This window comes from Stegostoma tigrinum, chromosome 31, assembly GCF_030684315.1.
Source record: "Stegostoma tigrinum isolate sSteTig4 chromosome 31, sSteTig4.hap1, whole genome shotgun sequence".
NCBI classification, from domain to species: domain Eukaryota; kingdom Metazoa; phylum Chordata; class Chondrichthyes; order Orectolobiformes; family Stegostomatidae; genus Stegostoma; species Stegostoma tigrinum.
The window spans coordinates 41,550,911-41,571,062 of record NC_081384.1 but is presented as its reverse complement, the minus strand read 5'-3'; the positions used below and the strand labels follow the sequence as shown (position 1 = coordinate 41,571,062).

The 20,152-nt window shown below is 46.6% G+C and overlaps 1 long non-coding RNA gene across 1 annotated transcript in view; it reads right to left on the bottom strand.

Moving 5' to 3' along the window:
* Positions 1-382: 382 nt before the first annotated feature.
* The window catches only part of LOC125466435 (uncharacterized), a 43,029-nt gene continuing 23,259 nt past the window's right edge, over positions 383-20,152 (bottom strand). Inside the window, exons 5-8 of the long non-coding RNA XR_009442832.1 lie at positions 7,437-7,573; positions 5,509-5,667; positions 1,265-1,324; positions 383-722 (exon numbers count right to left, since the gene is read on the bottom strand). This is a non-coding gene — a long non-coding RNA (uncharacterized LOC125466435). The remainder of the gene's footprint in view (positions 723-1,264; positions 1,325-5,508; positions 5,668-7,436; positions 7,574-20,152) is intronic.

Sequence of the window (20,152 nt, the reverse complement as noted above, 5' to 3'; positions counted from 1 at the left end):
AGATTTTGATTTTAAATCTTATCAGCATATTCTTTTGATTCTCAAGCATCAATGAATCTGATGTCGCCGCCATTCCATGCAGTGCATAGCACGTCAAACAGGAGTCTTACTCTTGCCATGAGCACTGAGGTAGTACGGGATCATAACTGTCTCATAGTTCAGAACGAAATTCTACATATAGGGCTATGTAGAGTCATGCACTTAATTTTATTTGACATGCTATTTCTTTTCTTCACAAATATGCTGGATTTAAAGTGATCTTCACCCTCATTTAAAATGAATCCAATATCCAACCATCTGTAAAACAAGCATATCCAAATTTTAGTTTGAGTTTAGTGTTTCACAAATATCTTACTTTTTTAAAAATTATATTTGAGTCAACATTAACATTTCATTCCCTGACAGCGGGTGAACTTACTTTTAAACTCCAATTTTCCTTCGGTATTAACGGAGAGGTGAGCCTTTTTGCAAGCACCGAAAGACTGCACCAGTTTATGCTAAAACTTATGGAACTGTAAGTTTCACAAATATGTTCCTATTAAACACTAATTCCTATTGAAGCAGTATGAAGCTAAATTCATTCAACTGGACAGCAAAAACGGTCAAGATTTTAAAAGCAAGCAACTATTTTGAAGTCAGTCTTCGAACTAAATTCCATCTTGGTGTATGAGAGTCCATAGGTTCCTCACTCTCAACGAACCAGTCAAACTGTCATGCAATTACTGAAACACACAGACAAAAAACATCAATGTTAACAGTCACTAAGATTTTGAGAGTGATTTGGAATTCGTATTCAATGCACGCTGGGGAAAATCTGTTCCAATCTGGATAGTACTCACTTATTACCATCCCACCTACCTTCCCTAGCACCTCCTCCCCCTCCACACTATTTGTTTCTGAGCTCCCTTCCACCCTCCATTTCTCAGGAAGGGTCCTGACCCAAAACCTCAACTTTCTTGAGCCTCTGATGCTGCCTGCCCTGCTGTGTTCCTCCAGCTCCACAATGTGTTATCTCAGACACCAACATTGGCAGTTCTTACTGTCTGGATAACTCATTCTCACCTTGCAACAAGTGATTTATACTCATTATCTTTTCAGATGACGCATGTACATGTATATACATAAATATACATCTTGCACTTTTATGCCTGAACCACGAACCGAAAGGATATTTTAAAATAGTCTCTTCATATCTGCATGCAAGAGAAATCATCAAGGTCATAACTTTCATTTGAGGAATAACTCGAACATTCAAAGTACTCACAGTCAGTGTCCCATTTCCTTGACCAGTCAATTTGATGTGAATCTTTCTTCCAAGCGGAAGCTATAACAACAATTATATTTGAGAATCAAACCTTCATTGCATCACCAATATTTCCTTGTCTGTTTGAAACATAAGATAATGAAATAATCATGGACAGATTGGCCAACAGTGTAATTTAATGCGTGTTACAACCATTGAAGGGATCTTTAAAAAGCTGTTGTCATACAACACACCACTTTTTGAGATGCAGTGATGAACATACATCCTGAGACGCAAACAATATATGCCGAATTAATTCCAAAGAATACCTTTACAATGAAAAAGAAGCTAAAAATCTCTTTACATTGTGATGCTTGTCAGATTGCTATTAGTCAATGGAAATCGTTCAGAACAATTATTTATTCCCAGATGAAAAGGAAGTGTATACATTTCATTTTCAAATCTTATCCAAGAGAGAAAAAAAAACACCTTCATGAATGCATTGTCAAACAAGAAGACTCACAAAAAAAGTCATTTGGCCCATTGAATTTCCTCCATCATTCGGTGAGGTCATGGTTGGTCTCATTATATTTATCATGACACAACATTTCCACCAAACCCTCCTTATCGCTAATACATTCCGATCCATGTAACATCCTGGTAAATCTCTGTTTGTGTGCCATGCCTTGTCTTTCTAAATATTTTTTCAGTCATCTACAAATTTAGCCACAGCACATGCACCTCTTTCCTCCAAGTCATTAATAAACAAGCACAAGAGCTGTGGTTCCTTCAGCGCGACCTCATTTCTTACGGACAAGCCAATCCTGGCATCTCTGTCCATTTGTATCGGAGATAATGGGAACTGCAGATGCTTCAGAATCCAAGATAACAAAGTGTGGAGCTGGATGAACACAGCAGGATGAACACACAGAAGTAGAAGGGTCTCGGCACGAAACGTCAGCTTTTACGCTCCTGAGATGCTGCTTGGCCTGCTGTGCTCATCCAGCTCCACACGTTGTTATCTCTGTCCATTTGCCCGTTCTTTCTATCGGACATGAATCATTGGATATTTCGTTCCCAACACTTATCCCTGAACAACCACCTCTCTGTGATACCCAGAGTGATGTATCTATCAATGTCAATCTGCTCCACAAACTCATTCACTTTGTTTCATACACTCCCTGCAATTCAATACAAGATCTTCAGTCTGGCATTTACAGCCACCCTTCTTATCTGCTGCAGCTGAAGTGAGACTCCTGACCATTTCCATACTTTTTGTCCTATTACTTGCTCTGGAAACTTTGCTGAGCACTGACCAGCTTCTAACTCTTTCCACAATTTTCCATGCAACTGAGCTCACACGCTCCACACTTTTTATTTTAACGCCCTACCCCAAGACCGAGCTCTGTATTTTGCCAGGATACTTGTCCCAATATGATTCTCGTTGAGCCTATAACACAAGATGATCAGTGGATGAGATCGGGTGGACAGTGAGGGTCTTTTTCCGAGGATGATGACGTCAGCTTGTGTGAGGGGGCACAGCTAAACAGTGGGGGATAATAGATTTGAGATAGATGTCAGAGGCAGGTTCTTTACTCAGAGAGTGGTAAGGATGTGGAACCCCCTGCCTGCCAATGCAGTTAGCTCAGCCACATTAGGGGCATTTCAACAGTCCTTGGATAAGCATATGGATGATGATGGGATCGTGTCGGGGGATGGGTTTAGATTAGTTCACTGGTCCATCCACATCATCGCAATGAGCAAAAAAGCACACCGTTGTCTCTACTTCCCAGGAGGCTAAGGCAATTCCGTGTGTCCACAAGGGCAACTTTCATTGATGTACCACAGAAAGCATCCTATCTGGATGCATATCACAGCACGGTTCCTCTAGCAAAACAATCCCTAATTATTATGGCTCCTGCCTTTCTTCTTCCAGGCAGAATTGGTTCTGCTTTGTCATAACTAATTTGGGAGAAAATCCATGCTCAGCGTAAGTTAATTCTTCCAACAATTCAGATACCATGGAATACTGAGCAATGAGTTGGTGTGTGAGAGAGCGAGAGAGAGACAGACAGACAAAGCCAGAGAGGTTGGGGGGGTGGGGGAGGTAGACAGAGAGAGAGAGAGAGAGAGCGAGAGAGAGAGAGAGAGCGAGAGAGAGAGAGCGCGAGAGAGAGAGGGAGCAAGAGAGAGAGAGAGCGAGAGAGAGCGAGAGAGAGAGAGAGCGAGAGAGAGAGAGAGAGAGAGCGAGAGAGAGAGCGAGAGAGAGAGCGAGAGAGAGAGCGAGATGGGTGATGAGGGAGAGAGAGACAGACAGAATCGGCGACAGAATGTGAGTGTGTGAGCGCCTGCATCAGACAGTGAGAGAGATGTTGCTGAGGTGGAGATAGTTGAGAGTGTCGATCACCAACAATCTCTCCTGGTCCACCCAGATCGTCGCAATGGACAAAAAAGCACACCCATGTCTCTATTTCCCCAGCAGGCTAAGGTAATTCAGTGTGTCCACAAGGTCAACTTTCATGAATGTACCAGAGAAAGCATCCTATCTGGATGCATGTCACGGCATGGTTTGGCAACAGCTCTTCCTAAGACCACAAGAAACTCCAGAGTCATGAACACAGCATAGTCCATCATGCAAACCAGCCTTCCATTCGTTGATTCCACCTATACTTCCCGCTGCCTCGGGAAAGAAACTGACATAATCAAAGGCCCTTCTCACCCCACAGTTACACTCTCTTCTCCCTTTTTCTGAAGGGAAGGTGTAAAAAAGTTTGTATACATGTGTGAAAAGATTCAAGAACAGCTTCTTCACCGCTGTTATTGGACATCTGAATAGGACACTGAAAAGTTTAAATCTAATTTTGATCTCGCTCTCTGTAGCTGTCACTATGTTCCATTTCATTAATACGCCTTGTATGGTATGATCTGTCTATACTGCATGCAGAAGAAAACTTTTCACTGTACCTGGGCACATGTGACAATGATGACTCAAGTCAAATTGACTGTGTGCAATAAAGAGGTGAGCGTATGATTGTGTTCAAGAGTGCAAAGACAGTGCATGGAAGTGTGAGCGTGCGCACGACAGAATGCGTGTGCCAGTGACTGTGCTCGAGAGTGTGTGAAAGAGAGTTAGCACAAGAAGGGAGTGTTACAGCATGCATGAGGGAGTGAGAGTGTCTGTAAGAGTGAGTGAGCTTGACAGCAAGCAAAATTGCAAACCTAAGTGCGTGAGGGAGAGATTTGTGGTAGTGTGCGTGTACTTGAGAGTAACAGCATTGGCAAAAGATCCTGCGACAGTGCATGCAAGTGTGCCACAGAATGTGTGCAAGACCGTGTACGACTGTGTGATAGTATGGAGTATGAATGAGTGAGAATGTGACAGAGTGTGTTCGTGAGAGACTGTGTTCCTGACTTTTTTTTGTGTGTGTGTAGTGTGTTTGTGCATGAGGGACAGGATATGCATGTGCAACATAGTGTGACTGTGAACTTCTGTTTGTGCCTGTGAGTGAAGTGATGGGGGAGAACAGGGAGAGGAGAGATAAAGAGAGAGGGAGAGAGAGAGAGAGAGAGAGAGTGCGTGAGAGAGAGATGAGATGAGGAATTAGAAATGATGAGTGGTCAATACCTGGAGGAAAAAAAGAACAGTGTGTGAGCGTTAAGAGAAGCTGCTGGATGTAATATGGAGGCTATTGTTTTACTGATTGTACTGAATGAAAAGCAAGTATCAACTCTCAGTGTTAGGGGACAGGAGATGTGCATTAGAGAAGGAGATATAGTCAGCCTTGTTTGAGACAGCAGACACATTGCAAATGCACAGAAACTGACATTAAAGCTTTCATGTCAATGTGTAAAGAGGTGAGACAAGTATGACGAGTTAATATTGTACCTTTGCGCTCAGTAAAATCATAGAATCATGAATCAGAGAACCCTTACTATGTGGAAACAGATCCGTCAGCCCAACATGTCCACACTGCCCCTCACAGCATCCCACCCAGACCCATCCACCTATAACTCACCTAACCTACACATCACTGAACACCTTGGGAAATTTAGCATGGCCAATCCACCGACCTTGCACATCTTTTGACTGTGGGAGGAAACTCGAGCACCCGGAGAAAACCCATGCAGGCACATGGAGAATGTGCAAACTCCACACAGAAAGTCACCAAAGGGTGGAATTGAGACAGCAGTGTTAACCAGAGCCACTGTGCTCTATATTATGCTCATTAAGCTGCAAGCATTTTTTTTCAAGAAAGGAAACTTACCATCGTCACAGGATGCGAGTGCTTTCAATGTTCTATCAGCTTTGAGAACTTTATCCATGTCTGCCTTCACAAGGGCAAGGTGATGGCAATGGTGCGAGACCGGTTAGTATTCAGCAGCTCGCCATGCAAAAAATTAACGGCACTTTCATTGCTTTTTCCCTCGGGGCATAACAGAAAGACAAGAACATGAAAAAATCCTGAAATCTTTCTCCAATTTCAATCTCAAAGGGATCATCCATTCCTCAAAAGTCATAACCAAACTGAACATGGGCCTCCTGCAGTGCCACAAATGATGCCACCCCAAAGTTGCAGGAACAGCAACTCATATTCCGCTTGGGAACCCTGCAGCACAATGGACATGGCTGACAGCTCTGTCAACCACGAATGCAAGGAATGCTCAGTTGAGGAAGAATGCAGACATTTCGGAATCCCTCCAGCAGAAGATGATATCATTAGAACAAATGGATCTGTCTGGACAGTCCTGTTTGTAGATTTTGGGAAGTAAGACTCTATTGTTTGTCATCAAGGATATGGTTGAGTGATCATATTCAGACTGAAGAGACCAAGGCTGGAGAATGGGTGGAGAACTATGCCTCTAGGAATCCCTCTGCGTGTCTATGCTTGGCTTGGGCTACTATGGTTACCTTGTCCCAGTTTCGTATGAGAGGCGTGATTCTCCACCGATAATGCCACCAACAAACAGATACAATTGGACCCCCACACACAAACCCATACAGATCAAAACCGGAAATGACAGTACTCATGGTAACAGACTGGACAGTGTCAATTCCAGACAGAGTAGAATAACATCGTTTCATTGGAGGCTGTACCGATGATGTCACCGATCATGGTGACGAAACGTCTGAATGAGAAGAAGCCAGCTCGGCGAGCAAGTCAACAACCTCAATCAGAGAACTGGCTGTTTTGAACTACCTTGTTCAAGAGTTTCATTTTTGATCTTGAATGTTAAATCTCGCTCCCACATAGGGATGGAGGATTACTGTTAACAGCTGCATTCTAACTAATTCGTATCGAATCATTATTGTTTTGACCAGTCTTCGGGTCAGGCTCCCTCGGTGACTGAGTCTCCCAAATTGTTAAGTTCCCTCGTGAAAGACTCCCCTTCTTTACACACCCAACTAGATCCACCTCAGTTGGTACGAATTAAGCTGATTGAAAAGGATCTTTGTCTTGTGGATACCTTCCTATGTTTCAGAAGGAGTCAAGATAACTCAGGGTGACACGGTGACTCGGTAGTTAGTACTGCTACCTCACTGCACCAGGGACCTGAGTTCCATTCCAGCCTCGGATGACTGTCTGTGTGGAGTTTGCACATTCTCCCCTTGTCTGTGTGGGTTTCTGCTGGGTGCTCTGGTTTCCTCCCACAGTCCAGAGATGTGCAGGTTAGGTGGATTGGCAATGCTGAATTACCCACAGTGCCCACGGATGTGTAGGTTAGGTACATTAGCCATGGGAAATGCAGGCTGACAGGGATAGAGTAGGGGAATGGGGATGGGTCTAGGTGGGATGCTCTTTGGAGGGTTGCTGTGGGCTTGTTGAACTGAGTGGCCTGTTTCCACACTGGGGATTCTATAAAACTAGCTTCTCCTGAACTCATGAGAGAGTGAGTTTATCAATTGCTAAATGCAAGAAGTCATAAGGCACCACAAATATGCACAAGTTAGAAACAAGAAATTAGCTCAAAAACCAGAAAAGTTAAGAGGGATACGGATACTTCAGCCTTTGGATTGTTTGTGAAGAATAGAAAGTGGGATGTTGTGGCCACTAAGTTGGGCAATCCCCGTAATGTTGATATGAATTCAGCAGTTAATTTTGAGATTCTTGTTGAAATTCTTTTGACCTTGTTTCCCTTTTGACATTGCCCAGGTTTGCAGAGCTCAGAGCAAGAGATTTTCTTTTCTTCTTACCTGCAGCATAGGGCGATGAAACGGCTGTCCCAGAGCCGTGACCTCCGCAACTCCTGAGACCACACGAGCACATTCGCCCAGGAATACACACGGACTGAGATGAAAGAACTATCGGGATAACAATACTCAGCGTGGGACTGGAAAAGACAGCATGTACAAACAGAAAACAGCTGTAAATAGTGTCAAGAGGTGAAATCAAGTGATAAAGCTAAATTCATGGCTCTTTGCTTGCGTGCTCATTGTATTCAGAACAAAATCAACAAATTCAAAGCACATTTCGAGGTTGACGGGCATGATTTTATAGCTATTACAAAGACATGTTTACAAGGAGATCAACACTGGAGGTAAGTGTACAGGGCTGTACAACATTCCAAAAAGACAGGCAGGAGGGAAAGTGACTGTAAGCAAAGAAATTATTATGAGAGCAAGAAACGATCTTGGATCGGAAGATGTAGAATCTAATTTTATTTATTCATTAATGGGAGGAGGACATCACTAGCTCGGCAGTGTTTATTGTGCATCCCTAATTGCCCAGGGGACAGTTCAAAGTCAATCATATTGCTGTGGGTCTGCAGTCACATGTAGGCCAGACCATGTAAGGGTGGCAGTTTCCTTCCCTAAAGGACATCAGTGAACCAGGTGGGTTTTTCTGACATTTGGCAATGAATTCATGGTCATCATTATATTCTTAATTCACGATTTTCTTTTATATTGAATTCAAATTCCACCATCTGCTGTGCTGGGATTTGAACACAGATCCCCAGAATGTTATCTAAGTCTCTGAATTAACAGTCCAGCAATAATACCACAAGGCCATTTCCTCCCCCATCTTGGAACAAGAAAACCTGTAGCTGACTCCCACTTGGGAAAAACACTGAACCAGGAGCTTCTTAAATGGGGCGATCGCATCTCCTTACATTTTAAGACAACTATGAATAATCAGGACCTTGTGGGAAGGTACTAAATTGGGGGAGGGAAAATTACATCAGTGTTAGGTAGAACCTGAGCAGTATTAATTGGGAGGAGCTTTTATTGAACAAGTCAACATTTGATACGTGGGAATTATTTCAAGTCCTACTGATCAGCGTTCAGAACTGGCCTATTCCAGGGAAGGAGGAATGACAAGGATGGCAATCTAAGGACATAAGGACATAAGAAATAAAACAGGAGTCGGCCATCTGACTCTTCCAGCTCGCTCCTCTGATCTTTTTTGCGGACTCAGCTCCACTTAGCCTCCCATTCACCATAACCCTCAATTCCGGTCCTGTTCAAAGATCTATCTGTTTTGGCCTTCAAAACATTCAACCAGGGAACCTCAACTGTTTCACTGGGCAGAGAATTCCACAGATTCACAACCCTTTGGATGAAGAAGCTCATCCTCAACTCAGTCTTCAATCTGTTCACCCTTATTTTGAGGCTGTGCCCCCGAGTTGGAATTTCACCCATCAGTGGAAACAATTTCCTATCCATTTGTTTCATAATTTGAAAAGATTCTATTAGATCACCCCTCATTCTTCTAAATTCCAGTGAGTGCAATCCTAGTCTACTCAATCTCTCCCCATACAGCAACATTTTTAATTCTGGAATCAACCTCGTGAAGCTCCTTTGCACCCCCTCCAGTGCCAGTACATCCTTTCTCAAGTGAGGAGACTAAAACGGTACAAACTACTCCACACCAAGCCTCACCAGCTCCCTATACACTGTACCATACCCTCCCGATTTTTAAACTGCATCACTCTCGCAATGAAGGACACTATTCCATTTGTTGTCTCAATTACCAGCCGTATCTGCAAACTATGTCATTCATACACAAGGCTGCCCAGCTCCCTCTGCATAGCAGCATGCTACAATTTTTCACCATTTAAGTAATACTCCATTTTTCCATAATTGCTACCAAAATGATGGGCCTCACATTTACCATCATTGGACTCCATCTGCTAGACCCTTGTCCATTCACTTAAACTTTCTGTATCCTTCTGCAGATTTTCATGGTCCTCTTCAGACTTTACTCTCCCACTCATTTTAGTGTCATCTGTCAACTGTAATAGAACATAGAAAAATACAGCGCAGAACAGGCCCTTCGGCCCTCGATGTTGCGCCAACCTGTGAACTAATCTAAGCCCATTCCCCCACACTATCCCACCATCATCCATATGCTTATCCAAGGACTGTTTAAATGCCCTGAATGTGGCTGAGTTAACTACATTGGCAGGCAGGGCATTCCACACCCTTACCACTCTCTTGGTAAAGAACCTGCCTCTGACATCTGTCTTCAATTCATCACCCCTCAATTTGTAGCTGTGCCCCCTCGTACAAGCCAACATCATCATCCTAGGAAAGAGACTCTCACCGTCCACCCTGTCTCATCTTTCTCTGATCGTCCTGTATGTTTCTATTAAAGGCCCTCTTAGCCTTCTTCTCTCCAATGAGGACAGACCCGAGTCGCTCAGCCTTCTCTCATAAGACCTTCGCTCCAGACCAGGCAACATCCTGGTAAATCTCCTCTGCTCCTTTTCCAATGCTTCCACATTCGTCCTGTAATGGAGCGACCAGAACAGGCCACACGAGTGTTTTGTGCAGTTGCAACATGACATCACGGCTCTGGAACTCAATCCCTCTACCAATAAAATCTAACACACCGTATGCCTTCTTCACAGCACTATCAACATGGGTGACAACTTTCAGGGATCTACGTACATGGACACCAAGATCCCTCTGCACATCCACACTACCAAGAATCTTTCCATTGGCCCAGTATTTTACCTTCCTATTATTCCTCCCAAAGTGAATCACCTCACATTTATCCGCATTGAACTCCATTTGCCACCTTTCCGCCCAATTTTGCACTTTATCCAAGTCTCCCTGCAACATGCGACATTCTTCCACATTGTCCACCACTCCACCGACTTTAGTGTCATTTGCAAACTTACTAACCCATCCACCTATGCCTGCGTCCAAGTCATTTATAAAAATGACAAACAGTAGTGGTCACAAAACAGATCCTTGAGACACATCATCAGTAACCGGACTCCAGGCTGAATATTTTCCATCAACCACCACTGGTTGCCTTCTTACCCAAAGCCAGTTTCTAATCCAAACTGCTAAATTTCCCTCAATCACATGCCTCCGTATTTTCTCCAATAGCTTACGATGTGGAACCTTATCAAAGGCTTTACTGAAGTCCATGTACACTACATCAACTGACCTTCTCTCATCCACATGCTTGGTCACCTCCTCAAAATCTCCATGAGGTTTGTGAGACACGACCTGCCCTTGACAAATCCATGTTGACTATCTCCAATCAAATTGTGGCTTCCGAGATGATTATAAAACTTCTCTCTTATCACCCTTTCCAAAACTTTTCCTGCAACAGATGTAAGGCTCACTGGCTGTAATTGCCTGGGTCATCTCTACTGCCCTTCTTGAACAAGGGCACAACATTTGCAATCCTCCAGTCCTCTGGTGTTAAACCTGTAGACAATGAGGACTCAAAGATCAAAGCCAAGGGCTCCGCCACCTCCTCCCGAGCTTTCCAGAGAATTCTCGGAAAAATCCTCTCAGGCCCAGGGGATTTATCTAGCTTCACACCTTCTAGAATTAATAACATCTCCTCCTTACTAACCTCAATCCTTTCAAGTCTAATAGCACGTACCTCAGTCGTCTCCTCGATGATATTCTCCTCTTCCTCAGTGAAAACAGATGAGAAATATTCATTTAGCACCTCTCCGATCTCTATCCGGTCCACACACAACTTCCCACTTCTGTCTTTGATTGGCCCTATTCCTACCCCAGTCATCCTTATATTCCTCACATACCTATAGAAAACTTTACAGTTCTCCTATATTCTACCTGCAAATGACTGCTCATGACCCCTCCTTGCTCTTCTTAGCTCTCTCTTTAAATCCTTCCTTGCTCATCTGTAACTCTCCATTGCATCAACTGATCCATCTCATCTCAACATCACATAAGCCTCGCTCTTCTGCTTAACGCGAGATACAATTTCTTTAGTAAACCACGGTTCCCCTACCTTATCACTGACCCCTGCCTGACAGGGACGTACCTATCAAGGACACGCAATATCTGTTCCTTAAACCAGCTCCCCATTTCGATTGCCCCCATCCCCTGCATTTTGCTACCCCATTCTTTGCCTCCTAAGTCTTGCCCAATTATAATTGCCTTCCCCCATCTGTAACTCTTGCCCTGTGGCATGTTCCTCTCCCTTTCCATCGCTGAACTAAATGTAACCGAATTATGGTCACTCTCTCCAAAGTGCTCATCTACCACTAAATCAAACACCTGGCCTGGTTCATTGCCAAGTACCAGATCCAGTGTGGCCTCCCCTCTTGTCAGCCCTTCGACATACTGTGTCAGGAAACCCTCCTGCGTACATTGGACGAAAACTTATCCATCCGACGTACGAGAGTTACAGCATTTCCAGTCAATGTTTAGGAAGTTAAAGTCTCCCATAATGACCACCCTGTTCCTTTCACTCCTGCCCAGAATCGTTTTGCCAATCCTCTCCCTCAGATCCCTGGAACTTTGCGGAGGCCTATAAAAAACTCCCAGCAGTGTGGCCTCTCCTCTCCTGTTTCTGACATCAGCCCATCCCACCTCAGTAGACGAGTCCTCCTCAAAAGTTTTTTTCAGCCCCCGTTATACTGTCCTCGACTAACAAAGCCACACCTCCCTCTCTTTTACCACCTTTCCTGACCTTAATGAAAGATCTGAACCCTGGAACCTGTAACATCCATTCCTGACCCTGCTCTATCCATGTCTCCGAAATGGCCACAACATCGAAGCCCCAGGTACCTATCCAAGCTGCAAGCTCACCTCGCTTATTCTGGATACTCCTGGCAGTGAAGTAGACACACTTCAATTCAGCTTGCTGTTTGCCAGCACACTCCTGTGACACTGAGATCCTGTCCACGTCCTCTCTATTCGCTTTCTCCTGTGTACTGGAACTACACCACAGTTTCCCATCCCCTTGCTAACCTAGTTTAAACCCACCCGAACAGCACTAGCAGATTTCCTGCCCAGGATATTAGTGCCCCTCTGATTCAAGTGGATACCGTCCTGTTTGTACAGGTCCCACCTTCCCCAGAATGAGCCCCAATTGTCCATGTACCTGAAGCCCTCCCTCCTGCACCATCCCTGCAGCCACGTTTTCAGGTGAAATCTCTCCCTGTTCTTTGCCTCGTTATCACGTGGTACAGGTGACAAACCAGAGATAACCACTCTGTTTGTTCTAGCTCTCAGCTTCCACCCTAGCTCCCTGAAATCCTGCCTGACTTCCCTATCCCTCTTTCTACCTATGTCGTTGGTACCTATGTGGACCATGGCTTGGGGCTGGTCACCCTCTCCCTTCAGGACCCCAAACACACTATCCGAGACACCACCGACCCTAGCACCTGGGAGGCCACACACCAATCGTGAGTCTCTTTAGTTCCAAACAAGCCCTGTCCCTCTAACTATTCAGTCCCCAATGACTAACACTCTCCTCCTATACCCAATTCCCTTCTTTGCAAGAGCGACAGACTCTGTGCCAGAGACCTGCACCCCAGTCAGTATTGAGGTAATGCCTCATTGTAAGGAGGTCAGAATTGAGGGAGTGGCAGATATTTAGAGGGTCAGTACTGAGGCAGTGCACAACCGTCAGAGGGTCAGTACTTAAGGAGAAGCCTATATCAGAAGGTGAACACGAATGCAGAGTCACGTTGTCAATGGTTCAGTCCTGAGGAATCACCTCATTATCATAGGGTCAGTCCTGAGGCAGTGCCTCATTGTCAGAGAGTCAGTATTAAGGTTTAGAATTGAGGGAGTGCTCTCTGATTATGTCACTCTGACAATGAGGCACTTTCTCAGTTCTGAATCTCTGACAAGGAAGCATTCCCTCAGTGCGAACCTTCCAACAGCGCTTCAACATCTCTGCATGGACCCGATGTCAATGAGGCATTCGCTGAGTACTGACCCTCTGACAAATTTCCAATAGCTTACTACTGACCTTCTAATCATGTGCCCCCTACCCCATTTCTAAATCTATTACATTGAGGGCACTGCCTCAGAACTGACCCACTGGCTATAAGGCAGTCCGTAAGGACTGATCCGCTGATCATGAGGCTGTCCCTCAGTTAATGACCCTCTAAATATGAGGCACTCCCTTAATTCTGACCGTCAGCAACTACCTCAATGTTGACTCACTGATATAGAGGCACTGCCTCAGAATTGACATGCTGACAATGGGGCACTTGCTCACTCTGATAGACCTGCAGGTTTGATATTAGGGCAGCGATGCACCACGACCAGGTCAGTATTAAGGGAGTGCCACACAGTCAGTGGACCAATATTAGGGAAGTGCCACACTGTCAGAGGGTCACTCTTAATGGAGTGCTGCACTTGTGGTGAGTGAGTACTGAGGCAGTGCAGCACTGCAAAGGGTCAGTAATGAGACATAGCTCCATTTTCAGAGGGTTAGCACAGAGGAAGTGCTTAATCAGAGAGTTATTTCAGAGAGAGTGCTGTATTGTCAGAGTTTCGCACTGAGGGAGTATCACAAAATCAGAGGTCCAATATTAAGGAAACAGTGCACTGTTGGAGGGTTGATATAAAGGGAGGGCTGCACTGTCACAGGGTTAATGATGTGGGAGTGCTGAAATATCACAGAATCAGTCCTGAGAAGTGCTGCACATTCAGAGAGTTAGTGCTGAGGGAATGGTCTAATGTGAAAAGATTGATATCAAGGGGCACTGCCGAAGGATCAGTCGTGCAATACTGTCAGAAAAACAATATTGAGGGAGTTCTGCTGTGTCAGTGGGTCAATATTACAGGATTGCTACACTATCCGCGTATCAATGTCAGACGGTCAGTCCTGAGGGAGTGCTGCACTGTTGGAGGGCCAATATTGAGTGTGTGCGACACTCAAAAGGATCATTTTGTTGGAGTTGTGCACTGTCAGAAGTTCAATTATAAGCAAGTGCCACACTGGTAGTGGGTTAATATTATGGGAGTGCTGCACTGTCAGAGGGTTAAAGATGAGGGAAAGCTTCTCTTTGCGGGGATGAGTATGAAAGAGAACCGACCGTCAGGGGATAAATATTAATGTTGTAGAGTCATCACAGAGGGAGTGCTGCACTGTTGGAGGGTCAATAAGAAGCATGTTGCTACACGATCGAGGAGTCAATGATGACAGAATGCTGCACTGCCAGAAGATCAGTCGTGAGGGAAAACTCAGTGTGTCAGTGTGTCTTCATCAAGAAAGTGCCACTCTGTCGGAATGCCAATATTAAGGGAGTGCTGCACTGTCACTGGATCAATATTAGGGGAGCGTTGCATGAACAGAGGGTCAGTGATGATTGAATGCTTAACTGTTGCAGAGCCAGGACTGAGGGAAGCCCTTGATGTTACGGTGTTATCATTGAGGGAGTGCTGCACTGTTGAAGGGCCGATATTAAGGGAGTGTGACACTGTCAGAGTGTCGTTATTAAAGGTGTGCTACACCATTAAATGGTGATTAATGAGGGAGTGCTGCACAGTTGGAGGGTCAGATCATCAATATTAATGGGGTGCTTCACTTTCAGGGGTTTGGTATTCGGGGAGTGCTGCACTGTTAGAACATAGAACGTCGAAAAGTACAGCACAGTACAGGCCCTTCGGCCCACCATGTTGTGCCCTGGAATATTCCTAATCCTAAAATAAAATAACCTAACCTACATTCCCCTCAATTTACTGCTGTCCATGTGCATCTCCAGCAGTCGCTTAAATGTCACTTATGACTCCGCTTCCACGACTGGAAGGTCAATATTAAAGGAGTAACAGAGGGACTGCACTGAGGGAGTGCAGCTGCTGCGAAGATCACTACAAAGGATATGGCAGACTTTGAGTGGTCCATTTTGTGGGGACTGATGAAATGAGGTTCTGTCCTGTGAGACGGTTCACTGTCACAGGGCCCGCATCGAGGGAGTGGTGCACGAACAAACCAACACTGCCAGACCAAAATAAACAAAACAACTGCGGATGCTGTAAATCAGGAACAAAAACAAATTTGCTGGAAAAGTTCAGCAGGTCTGGTAGCATCTGTGGTGGAGGAAACACAATCAACATTTCAAGTCCAGTGACCCTTCCTCAGATCTGGGGAACTTCCTCAGAATAGTTCTGAGGGTGACTGGACCCGAAACATTTACTCTGTTTGCGCCTCCACAGATGCTGCCAGACCTGCTCAGCTTTTCAAGCACTGCCAGACAACTGACGCTCTGATTGTGAGGCACTTCCTCAGTACTGGCCCTCCAAAACTGTGTACTCTGATGACTGATTCTCTGACGGTGCATCTCTGCCACAGTATTAATCCTCCGACATACAGGTATTTTCTCAGCAACAACACTCTGAGAATGCCATGCTCCCTTCCCATTGACACTCTGACCATGGGACACCTCTTCAGTGCAGCATACACTCATCATTGCCTCTGTGATATTGCAGTGCTGCCCTCAGACTGACCCTTTCACAGTGCAGGACGCACCAATATTGAACATCTAAAAGTGCCGCTCTCCCTCAGTGCTGACCCCAGTCTGTGCAGTACCACCTCAATTCTGACCCATTCAGCGTAGCACACCCTTCATTCTGAACCCCTCAGTGCAGCACTACCTCAATGCTGACCCCCACGGTGCAACAGCCCCACAGTAATGACCCCATCAGTGCTGACCTCCCTTCAAGTGTTGGCTGCCCTCTGTGCAGCTCAGCGCTGGCCACCTTCAGTCCTGACCCCTCTCAGAGCCGGCCCCACTCTGTGCAGCACTCCCTCAGTGCAGCATACCCTCTGGGCTGACATCCGTCAGACACGCTCACAGTTCTGTCCCTCCCACAGACCCTCGCAGCTGACAACCCTCAGTGAAGCACTCCCTCAGTGATGACCCCACATAGAGCAGCACTCCCTCTGTTCCGCATTCCCTCAGTGCTGACCCCGCTTTCTGCAGCATCCCTCAGTGCTGACCACCCTCACTGCAGCACCCACTCAGTGCGACCCTAGTCGATGCAGCACTCTCTCATTCCTGACTTCCCTCAGTTCAGATCCCCCGCCTCAGTGCGATGCCCCTCATGCAGGACTCCCGCAGTGCTGACCGCACTCTGTACAGCAATCCCTCCCTCAGTCTTAACCACCCTCAGTGTTCACCAACTTAGTGCTGACGCCCTCCTCACTCAAGCTCATCATCTGACAGGGCATCACTCCCTTCATATGAACCCTCAGGCGGTGCAGCACTCCAACAAGTTAGTTTCAGAGGCATGTTGTCCCATCAAATTGACCCTCTGAGACTGGAGCATGCACTAAATATCGACCCTCTCACAATGCAGCATTCCCTTAATACAGGCCCTCTGGCAGGGCGGCTCCCTTCCACGCCTTCCAACAGTGCAGCATTCTCCCATCATTGACCCTCTGACAGTGCAGTACTCTCTTAATATTGAATGTGTCACACTGCACAACTCCATTAAAATTGACCCAAGCAATCCATGAATATTTGCCCACTGACAGTGCAGCTCTTCCTCAGTTCTGACTCTCTGACAGTGCAGCACTCCCCGAAATACTGTCAGAGGGTCAATACTGAGAGAATGCTGCACTGTCAGAGTCAGCTCCCTGCAGTCCTATCAGATGTTCAGTATTAAAGGTATGCCGCACTGGGAGTGGGTGAGCGTCAGTGAATACTGCACTGCAAGAGGGTCAACAATGAGGAAGAACTGCAGTGTCAATGTAACAGGGTCGGAACCGAGTGCCTCACAATCAGAGGGTCAGGATTGAGGTCAGAATTGAGACAGTACTGCAGGATTAGAGTGTCACTGCTGTGGTACAGTAGTACTCTGAGGGTCAGTGCACAGGGAAAGATTCATGGTCAATGGGTCAGTTCTGAGGCTGTGCTACTTTGTCAGAGGGTCATACTCATGTGGTGCCTCATTGTGGGGTTAACACTGAGGGCGGTGTGGGTGAAAAGAATGAGGAAGTGCTGCACTGAGCGGGGCCAACATTGAAAGAGTGTTGCACTGAGCAGGGTCAACACGGAGGCAGTGCTGCACTGAGGTTGGGTTAGCATTGAGAGGTGGTCAGCACTGAGGCAGTGAGGCACTTAACAGTGGCAGCCCTGACGAGGTGCTGCACTGCGGGGCCTCAGACCAAGGGAGTCCTGCACTGGGGGATAGTCAGTATTGGGATTGCGGTCAGCCCTGGGATGGGGTCAGCAGTGGGATGGCGTCAGCTCTGGGATAGTGTCAGCACCGAGGGTATGCTGCTCTGTGGGGGATCGGCACTAGGGAAGTGCTCCACTAAGGGGGTTTGAGCAACGATGGGGTGTTAGCACTGAGGGAATTCTGCACTGATGGAGCGCTACACTGAGGGGTACTCAGCACTGGGATGGTGTCAGCACTGGGGAAGTGCTCCATGAAGGGGGTTTCAGCAACGAGGGGCGAGTTTGCACCGAGGGGGATCCAATATGAAGGAAGTACTGCACTATCTGACCATCAACAATAAGGGTGTGCTCCACTCTCGGAGGGTCATTCTTGAGGAAGCACCGCGTTGTTGGAGAGTCAGTACTGAGGGAGTGTTGCATGGTCAGTGTCATCACTGCGGGAGCTCTACACTGTTGGAAGGTCAATACTAAGAGTGTGCTGCACTGTTAGACAGTCAATGATGAGCTAGTGATGCATGTGCGACATTCCCTCAACTCTTATCCCATTACAATGAGGCACTGCATTAGTATGGCCCTCGGACAAAGTAGCACAGCTTTAGAACTGACCCATTGATCATGAAGCTTTCCCTCAGTACTGAACCTCAGAGTGCTCCTCAGCCACAACACTGACTCTCTAATCCTGCAGTACTGTCTCAATTCTGACCTCAGTCCCGACCCTGTTACATTGACATTGCAGTTCTTCCTTACCATGGACACTCTGGCATGGGACACCACTGTTGGCCCTGTTGCAGTGCAGAATTCACTGACACTCACCCTCTCCCATACCTTCAATACTGAATGTCTGATAGGACTGCGGGCAGCTGACTCTGACAGTGCAGCATTCTCTCAGTATCGACCCTCTGACAGTAATTAGGGGACTGCTGCATTGTCAGAGAGTCAGGACTGAGGAAGAGCTGCACTATCAGAGGGCAAATATTAATGGAGTTGTGCACTGTCACAAATTCAATATTAACAGAGGGCTGCACTGTCAGAGAATCAAAGATGACGGGGCAGTGCGTTGTGAAAAGACCTGTAATAAAAGGCATGCGGCCTGTCAGAGGGACCAAACGGAGAGCTTCACTATGAGAGGGCCAACATTACTAAATGCTCCAGTCTCAGAGGGTCAATGTGATGGGAGAACATCTCTCTGACATTATCTTGTTGGCGGGTCAGCGCTGACGTAGTGCTGCACCGTCCGAGGGGTCGGAGAAAGGGAGCGATGCACGACCAGGTCATCAGGGAGTGCTGAAGTGAGGGGGTCGTCAGGGATAAGTGGGTGAGCTCTGAGGGAGCGCAGCACAGAGTGGGGACTGAGAGATTGCTGCAGTGAGGTGGGGGGCGGTGTTCGCACTGAAAGGTTGTCAGCACTGAGGGAGTGTTGCACTGCGGGTTGTTCGCACTGAGCGGGAGTCCGCACGGTGGGAGAGCTGCACTAAGCGGGGGTGAGCACTCAGCGGCACGTCACCAATGAGGGATTGCTGAACTGTAGTGGGTCAGTTTAGGCGAGGTCACCACTCGCGGTGGGGGGTCAGCACTGAGTGCAGCTCAGTACTGAAGAGGCGTCAGCCCGGGGGGAGCGCTTCACTGAGGGAGGGCCAATTTTCAGAGAGTACTGCACCTTCAGAGCATCAGTGCTGTGTGTAGGAGTTTCAATAATGAAGGAATTCTGTACTGTCAGAGGGTTAAACTTAAGGGAGTGTTACAGTTTCAGAAAGTTAATGTTGTTGGCGGGGGCGTCGCAGAAAGTCATGATGGGTAAGTGGTAAGTCAAGCTACACTACTGAAGGGAGATGAGACAAAACCTCTCAGAGGGTCAATATTGAGGGAGAGCTTCAGTCTCAGGAGATCAATATTAAGAGAATGCTCCAGGGTCAATGATGAACAGGTGCTGAAGTCTTGCAGAGTAAGTACTGAGGGAGTGCTGCATTATCAGTGTCATCTCGGAGGTAGCTCCACACTGTCGTTTGGCCAATATTTGGGGAGTGTTGCACTGTCGGAGGTCACTACTGAGGGAGTACTGCACTGTCAGAACAGTCAACCATGATGGAGTGCTGCACTGTCAGAGTGTCAATATTAAGAGTATGCTACACTGTTAGACAGTCTATGATGAGCGAGTGATGCACTGTGCGACATTCCCTCAATTCTGATCCCATTACAATGAGGCACCGCATAAGTATGGCCCTCTGACAAAGTCGAGCAGCCTCAGAACTGAGGGGGTGATGCAATGAGGTGATCAGCACTGAAGGAGTGCTGCACTGAGGGGTGTCAGGACTGAGTAGGAGTCTGCACTGAGGGAGTGCCGAATTGAAGGGGGTCAGCACTGCAGGAGTGCTGTTCTGAGGGGGATCAGGACTGAAGGGTGTCAGCACTGAAGCAGGTCAGTATTAAGGGAGTGCTGCGCTGAGGGGTTCAGAAGAAAGGGTGTGCTACACTGAATGGGTCAGCACTGAGGGAGAGCTGCACTTTAACGTGTTCAATATTAGTGTGTACTGCACTGTGAAAGGGTCAGTATGA